Genomic DNA, 8,200 nt, shown 5'->3' with positions numbered 1-8,200 from the left:
AAACCATTCTCTGCAAGCACATGAAAAATTAGGTCATTGAAATTTGGCTCTCCTTGTGATGTCATAAGGAGATCTTATAATAATACCGCCCCTTAATCTGCACTATCCAACCACAGCACTGCCATTTAGTGCAGAGAGAAAGAGAGAGAGAAAATAATTCACAGCACAATTGAGTTTCAATTGCGATCAGTGTTTGAATTTCATCAGCTCATTTGCAATTTAAAGGACACACCCAAACGGCACATTTTTGCTCAAAGTGTCAATTTTAATATGTTATAATAAATTATCTATGTGATATTTTGAGCTAAAACTTCACATACATACTCTGGGGACATCAAAGATTAATTTTACTTAATAAAAAAGGCATGTGACATGGCCCCTTTAAATGCGCTCTCCTCCTTGCAGCATATTTTTTATGTGCGATATTACATCTGAATTCCTGTAACTGTGAAAAAATGACAATCCATGAAAAGAAAGAAAGACAACATTCAGACCTTTATTAAAAAATGAGACAAATTCCCTGTATCCAAAACTGGATACTCAAATAATATGTAAAAATCTGTATGCGAAATGAGTAGTACGTCCGAAACATCGGTATGCAGAAAACACTGTGAGACATACCCAGATGGCCTACTGTTTCTGCTGAGTTTTCTCTCTATGCATCGGATGGACACTTTTCAATCCCATGAGGCCACAGGAGCCACCGAATTCGAGAAGTTAATAAATTAAAAATACCAGTAAGCTGTATTTTTATCCAAGGGATATGGCCTCGTGCACACTGGAACGTTTCGGGAGTAACAACCGCATTAAAATGCACATGTATGTACAGTACAAGACTCGGTCTTGAAACTGTGATGATTGACGTTACTGCTTATGTTTTGCTGTTATTATAAACCACCATCTACAGAGGCGTTATTTTTTTACATTTCTATGCATTTGGCAGATGCTTTAATTCTTACAGTGCATTTCAAGAAATACTGTACATTTTATCAATATGTGTTACCCGGGTTCGAGGTGGTATGGTGCACCTGTTCAATTTCTCATTAATGCAATTATCTAATCAACCAATCACATGGCAGTTGCTATAGTGCATTTAGGGGTGGGGCCCTGGTCAAGACAATCTCCTGAACTCCAAACTGAATGCAAGAATGGAAAAGAAGGGTGATTTAAGCAATTTTGAGCGTGGCATGGTTGTTGGTGCCAGACGGGCCGGTCTGAGTATTTTACAATCTGCTCAGTTACTGGGATTTTCACGCACAACCATTTCTAGGGTTTACAAAGAATGGTGTGAAAAGGGAAAAACATCCAGCATGAGGCAGTCCTGTAGGCGAAAATGCCTTGTTAATGCTAGAGGTCAGAGGAGAATGGGCCGACTGATTCAAGCTGATAGAAGAGCAACTTTGACTGAAATAACCACTCGTTACAACCGAGGTATGCAGCAAAGCATTTGTGAAGCCACAACATGCACAACCTTGAAGCGGATGGCCTACAACAGCAGAAGACCCCACCGGGTACCACTCATCTCCACGACAAATAAGAAAAAGAGGCTACAATTTGCACAAGCTCACCAAAATTGCACAGTTGAAGACTGGAAAAATGTTGCCTGGTCTGATGAGTCTCGGTTTCTGTTGAGACATTCAGATGGTAAAGTCAGAACTTGGCGTGAACAGAATGAGAACATGGATCCATCATGCCTTGTTACCACTGTGCAGGCTGGTGGTGGTGTAATGGTGTGGGGGATGTTTTCTTGGCACACTTTAGGCCCCTTAGTGCCAATTTGGCATCGTTTAAATGCCACAGCCTACCTGAGCATTGTTTCTGACCATGTCCATCCCTTTATAACCACCATATACACATCCTCTGATAGGTACTTCAAGCAGGATAATGCACCATGTCACAAAGCTCGAATCATTTCAAATTGGTTTCTTGAACATGACAATGAGTTCACTGTACTAAAATGGCCCCCACAGTCACCAGATCTCAACCCAATAGAGCATCAACTGCAAGATGCTATACTATTGATATGGGCCAACATTTCTAAAGGATGCCATGTAGAATTAACACAGTACTAGTATTACACAGTATTAGTATGGTGTTCCTAATAATCCTTTAGGTGAGTGTTTTATATATAATAATAAATATTTAATATATTTTTAACTATACATGCATGTGTGTGTATTTATACCTAATTATACACACACATTTATGATATAAACAAAAACTTTTGTATAAAGTTTTCTTATTTTGCAAATAATTAGTCACGGTTAATCGTTTTGTCGCCCTAGTATGCATACTTTACGTGAGGTATGTGCACGTGCAGTACATACAGTACGATATTAAATGGTTAGTGGTCACTTCATTTAATCTAGTAAGTACTTTCAAAGTATGGGATTAAGGATACAGATAGGCATATAAGTGATACAATTGTTTATCCAGCCTGTATGTCCTGCTAGTAATTTTGCACAATTCTATATGATTTGTATTATTGTAAGAAAACATTTGTGGTATTGTGTTGGACGACCACTTGATGCAAGGTGTAAAATCCAGTTAAGAACTGTTAACTTAAATAGCATGCTTTATATAGCCTATACTTCTCTTTTATAGTACTAAGGAAAAATATCAATGAAAGGACTGCAGCTTAACAAAGCCTCCATTCATTTTGATGCACCCAGACAGCCAAATGAGAAAAACATCCAGAAAACAATAACAAGGACACAAACCTACAACCCATGACGTGATGCGCATTAGATCGTACACTTGTGACGTGATATTATTTCTCACGCGAGTGCACGTGCGCATAGCTCACGTTATATGAGCGAGAACAACAACAAATGCTCTCTTTTCAGATGTTACGTTCAGTCTGACATCATGGGAGCTCCGCGAGCTTAAAAGAGAGAGTAAAAAACACAAGAGGAGAGAAACAGAGGGCTGACTAACCTCCTCTTCTCGGGCAGCCGCGGTCACATGACAGCAGCGAGGACTCGCCGAGAACGCGCCTGAGAGGACCGAGAGAACGCGCACCGTTCGCCATACTGTGTTTTGTGCCATAACGCGTTTTTATCGCAACATTTTACTCCCACTCGGTGAGTACGTTTTCAGGCCTTTTTGTAACCCTTTTTTGTCTTTTCCAATTGCTCTTTTTATTTTTTCTCTCTCCTGTCGTTGGGGTTTGATCGGTAAGATTTGAGAAGTGTTGTTTTTAGGCGTTTTTGCGAGCCGTGCCTCAAGTTTTCAGTATGCGGTGATTTCTATCGGGCTGTTCAGTAGTGACACTGGGCAAATACGCGCTTGCATTGGTGTCAACTGGTTTTTAAATCCGTTTTTACCTATGTGCAATGATAGTGGTTTTTAAACATCTTTTTCTTTTTTGGTTTCCCACCCTTGACTTTTGGTGTAGATGTGCTTTGCTTGTATTTTGCGGTGTTTGTTCGTGAGAGTTTTGTGATTTTGATGTCACCATTTGCCTTTTATTTTGGTGCGTCTTTTCTTTGCCCACACAAAAGAAAGTCCTTTTCTGACCTTTTAATGCGAAACTTTTCTTGCGGCTTACTACTGATGGCGTTTGTTTGTTTTTGGTTTTTCTTTCCTTTTTCGATGCCTTTTACTTTTGCTGGTGATCTTGTGGTGAAGTGATTTTTGGATGTGATCATTTTTCGCGTAGATGATGCAAAGTAAGGTTTCTGTGAGTGGAATGAGTGTTTCTTTGGGAGAAATATCAATGCGTCTTTGCTTTCCACGAAGATGAACAGACGATTCTCCCTTGCAGGTATATAAGGACAAGAAATGGAAATCTTATAGCACATGTTTGTGTTTTTGCAATAAAAGCAAGGCGATTTTGAAATGCTGATATGTCAATGATGTATTCTTATTCTTTGGCTGGGTGCTTGATCATATCAAATACTGTATCTGTAGTTGTACTTGTGCATAACCACATTGCAATGTATTTTCTACGTGAAATCTGTACATACATAACTTTACTGTTGTATTCATATAAACAACAAGCAGAATTTTACTATACTTTATCAGTTGAAGACTCTTGGGTACTACTGTTATGGTTCAGATTTGCAGCAAGTCATATTTATTATTAAATATAGGATATAGCATGTTTAACTATACTGTAGATATATATGTTTCTTATAAACAATATTGACATTTTGAGGTTTGGAAGAATCTAAATCTTGAAGCTGTACACACATGTATCATTCATACTTGGATACAAACAGGTAAATAACATGCACAACCATAATAAATCTTTATCTTTGTAAAATGATGAGCACAAAAGCATTTGATGATAGGCACGTGAAACATTTAAGGCTCTTTTGTCATTTTAGTGTTTCAGCACCATGGACAGCGCCAATCACAACCCTATAGGTTTTCAGCACTGCAAACAAGGACAGCCAACTTTTCCCATGGGAGCTATTATGTACACCAGGAGACCTATTGTGATGCATACAGAGCTTTTGTGTTCAGAATTGTCTGCCTAAGTTTCTTCAACTACTTTGTGCACAGTCTTTCCCATACTTACCTAATCAATGACACGGCAGGGTGCGTGTGTGGGCAGACCAAACTGTAACTGCTGTTTTGCTTTTTCTTTAAGCATCACCTATGTCACTTAGTGCCTCAAATAGCTTCAGTCTTAATGCTGCTCGCCCTAGTGATTGTAAAGGTGGCGGGACAGAGGTGTACGTGGCGTGGTTTGAAAGATGCCTCTGCTGCGTTGATAAATGTGTCTTTCTCTGTCATCTCTCCAGCTGGGTGTTATGATAGCCAGTGTTACTTCCTGCGGTGTCGTCTCAGCCCTCCAGGCAATTTTCCCCTGTTATCTGGGCGTTGCACATGAGAGCTATAAATGAGGGTTGAGAAATATGATAGCTCATGTGTGGAGATGGCTTCGCGCTTATGAATAAAACATTGTATCGCTAGTAAAGAACTGTTTACGCTGGACATGTGCCCGCCCGCCATCGGAGTTGAGCCGGACTGCGTTTGTGTGCTTGGCAAGTGGGCCGACTAACCTGCCTCTCTTTTGATTTTCATATCTTGTTTGTTGATTTGTGAGTTTTCTTCTTCTACTCTTGATGGGCTCGGAAAGATATTACCATGTGTTGATATCGGTTGTCTCCTTACAGCTATAGCGAGAAGATTTATAAATGGAAGCATTTGCAGGAATGCGAGAGCTCTTAGATTCTCACACTGCCAAAGCAACAAGACAGAAAGGATCAGAGTCAAAAACCCTTTGAACTGCTGCCTCTGATCTGTCACGGGGGAAAAAATTACAGGGCCGGTTAGTGAAACGGGACACTTTGGGATATAGAAACTGCTACAGCGTACCGGTTAGTCCATTGATTTTGTTGTCAGTGATTTCTTTTACAATAAGGTTGCATTTTTTAAGAACCATGTGAGGTTAAAAGTCATCATTAAACGGCAGTTTAAGGAAAAAATTATGTCAGCGAATCAAAGTTTGGAAATTGATTGGATTGTGAAAACAGGGTGGTTTATTACAAAATGGATCCAGAACTAAAAGTGGGATTAGTGGACACTCCTGAAACGGCAATTTTTGGGAGAGGAAAGAAATCCGGGCTGCTGGGTTGTGATGGTTAACGTCTCCCTTAAAGGATTAGTCAATTTTCTTAAAAAGAAAAATCCAGATTATTTACTCACCACCATTTCATCCAAAATGTTGATGTCTTTCTTTGTTCAGTCGAGAAGAAATTATGTTTTTTGAGGAAAACATTCCAGGATTTTTCTCATTTTAATGGACTTGAATGGACACCAACACTTAAAGAGTAACTAAACCCTAAACCAACTTTTTTTAGTTAGTGATCTGTAAGAATGATGCTTTATTAGTGCTGTTCATTGATTTTAGTAAGTTTTTTGACATTTGGATATAAAGTGTTTCAATACTACAATATATGGTGTAAAAACGTCTGAGTGCTGCCCTCTTCAGGTTGAACGGTGGCTACTGCAGTTGAATTTTCCTATTGGATGTTGGGTCCAAGAAATGACTCGTGACGTAAGCAGGTTCAAGCTCACCACGCCCTTGTTACGATCTCACCACACACTAAGTTCGTCCCCTCTATCTCCGTTGGGATCTGCCCACTTTTCTTGCATTTTTCAAATATTGCAGTGGGTGGAGTCAGGCTCTGACCAGGGGTTTAGTTACTCTTTAACAGTTTTTTTTTCAACTGAGTTTCAAAGGACTCTCAAACGAGGCATAAGGGTCTTATCTAGCGAAACGATTGTCATTTTTGACAAGAAAAATAAAAAATATGCACTTTTAAACCACAACTTCACGTCTATCTTCGGTCCTGTGATGGGTCAGCGTGACCTCATGCAATACGTCATCACGTCAAGAGGTCACGGATGACGTATGCGAAACTACGCCCCAGTGTTTACAAGTGTGGAGAAAGAGGACCGTTCCTACGTTGTTGTATGTCGAATGATAATAATTAATGTCTTTGTGTCAGTTTATTGTTTAAAATGGTCCGCAAATGTGCGTTTCATATATGTAACACGTGACCTTTCCACCTCATTATGCAATTACGTGAGGTCTCGCTGGTGCGGCACAGGACCAGAGATAGACGAGAACTTGTGGTTTTAAAGTGCATATTTTTTTTCTTGTCAAAAATGACAATCGTTTCGCTAGATAAGACCCTTATGCCTCGTTTGGGATCGTTTAGAGTCATTTGAAACTGCAATTTTAAACTGCATTAAAACTGTTACGTGTTGGGGTCCATTAAAGTCCATTTAAATTAGAAAAATCCTGAAATGTTTTTGCTCAAAAAACATAATTTCTTCTCGACTGAACAAAGAAAGACATCAACATTTTGGATGACATGGTGGGGAGTAAATTATCTGGATTTTTTTTAGGAGAATTTACTAATTCTTTAAGATTTTTGATTTTTAATGGCTCATTATTATAAATTCAGCATTTTGCTATTTACATCACTGTTACTTAAAACTGTAGCCTAAAAATGCGTATATAGCTCTTTGGTGGACATTATGTGTAGGTCCCATTCACTGAATAGGAAAGCTATTAATTTACAGCAGTATGCAGAGATTACAAAGACGAACATGCTCCTTTTTTTTTTGCATAATGTGTGTTGATGCATTAAGCTGTGACCTGTAAGGAATGTGTATTAAAGTACATTAACATTTATGCATTTAGCAGACACTTATATCCAAAGCATCTCACAGTGCATTACAAGTTATACATTTTTATCAGTACCTGTGTTCCCTGGGTTCGAACACATGACCTTTTGCGCTGCTAAAGCAATGCTTTATCACTGAGCTGTACAGGAGAAAGTAAATGGCATTGACTTGATTTCATGTTGACTTTAAAAAGTCAAGCACACCGTTACGATTAAACGGACTTGTGACTTTCTCAATGTAAAAAATAAGTCTGCCTCATTTAACATGGATGTTTAAACAATCAGATTTCTAAATGATATTCTAATGACTACAAGCTTTTATTGCTTTCTTAGGCTCGTAGTCTAATCAACAAAACATCAGAGTGGCGAAGGACAGAAATGCTTTTGAGTTCACAATGAGATTATTTCCTATCATGGTCAAATCTTAATGACAAGCTGAATTAGATAAAAGCTTTTCTCTATCTCTCTCTCTGTCTCTCTCTCTCTCTCTTTCTGTTTCTCTCGCTCTCCTTTACTTTCTCTCCTCAAGGATGAAGCCCTCTCATAAACCCATGAACAGAAACATCTCACCCTTGGCAGCGAGCGCCGAGCTTTCATAGGCTCACAGGAATCCGTTTCTCATTTCTGTCAATTTGATAAATGAGAATTCTTCATTAAATTATCATATTCTGAACAATCAAAGCCATTTCTGTAGAAGAAAAAGGCAATCTGTCTGAGCTTTTAAGTGCCAATTATGTTAAAACATTTAAATTATAACAGTCCTTAAGCACAACCTCTTGTGTGACGCGTGCTCCACTAACCTTCCCAGTTAAGTAGTTTAGTTAACCTTGAGTTTCATTTTCGTTAAAGTGAGTTGACTAAATTATAATGTCTTTATATATTTTTTATCCTAAATCAAACCTGACTCTATTTGTATAATTAATACATATTTATTATTTGTCAATGTTTTTACACACGCCGCCTTTAAACCAAGTTCTCAGCCGACATCACCAAGCATTCTTTTTTCTTTATATCTAGAGATATAAATATTAGGGCTGTGACGATGAATCGTG

General features: G+C 38.6%; 1 protein-coding gene across 7 annotated transcripts in view; it reads left to right on the top strand.

Annotated features, from left to right (window-relative positions):
* The first annotated feature begins 2,825 nt into the window (after positions 1-2,825).
* The window catches only part of LOC135740322 (RNA-binding Raly-like protein), a 151,869-nt gene continuing 146,494 nt past the window's right edge, over positions 2,826-8,200 (top strand). For 2 of the 7 annotated variants that reach the window (XM_065258568.2, XM_065258563.1), the window contains exon 1: positions 2,832-3,083. The gene's annotated coding sequence lies outside the window, so the exon portion shown is untranslated. Of the gene's footprint in view, positions 3,767-8,200 lie in introns of all 7 variants that reach the window. The other 5 variants (XM_065258567.1, XM_065258564.1, XM_065258566.1 and 2 more) reach the window with 4 other exon arrangements.

This window comes from Paramisgurnus dabryanus, chromosome 22 (assembly GCF_030506205.2).
Source record: "Paramisgurnus dabryanus chromosome 22, PD_genome_1.1, whole genome shotgun sequence".
NCBI classification, from domain to species: Eukaryota; Metazoa; Chordata; class Actinopteri; order Cypriniformes; family Cobitidae; genus Paramisgurnus; species Paramisgurnus dabryanus.
The sequence above is the reverse complement of the archived record's forward strand: the minus strand, read 5'-3'. Positions and strand labels throughout refer to the sequence as shown.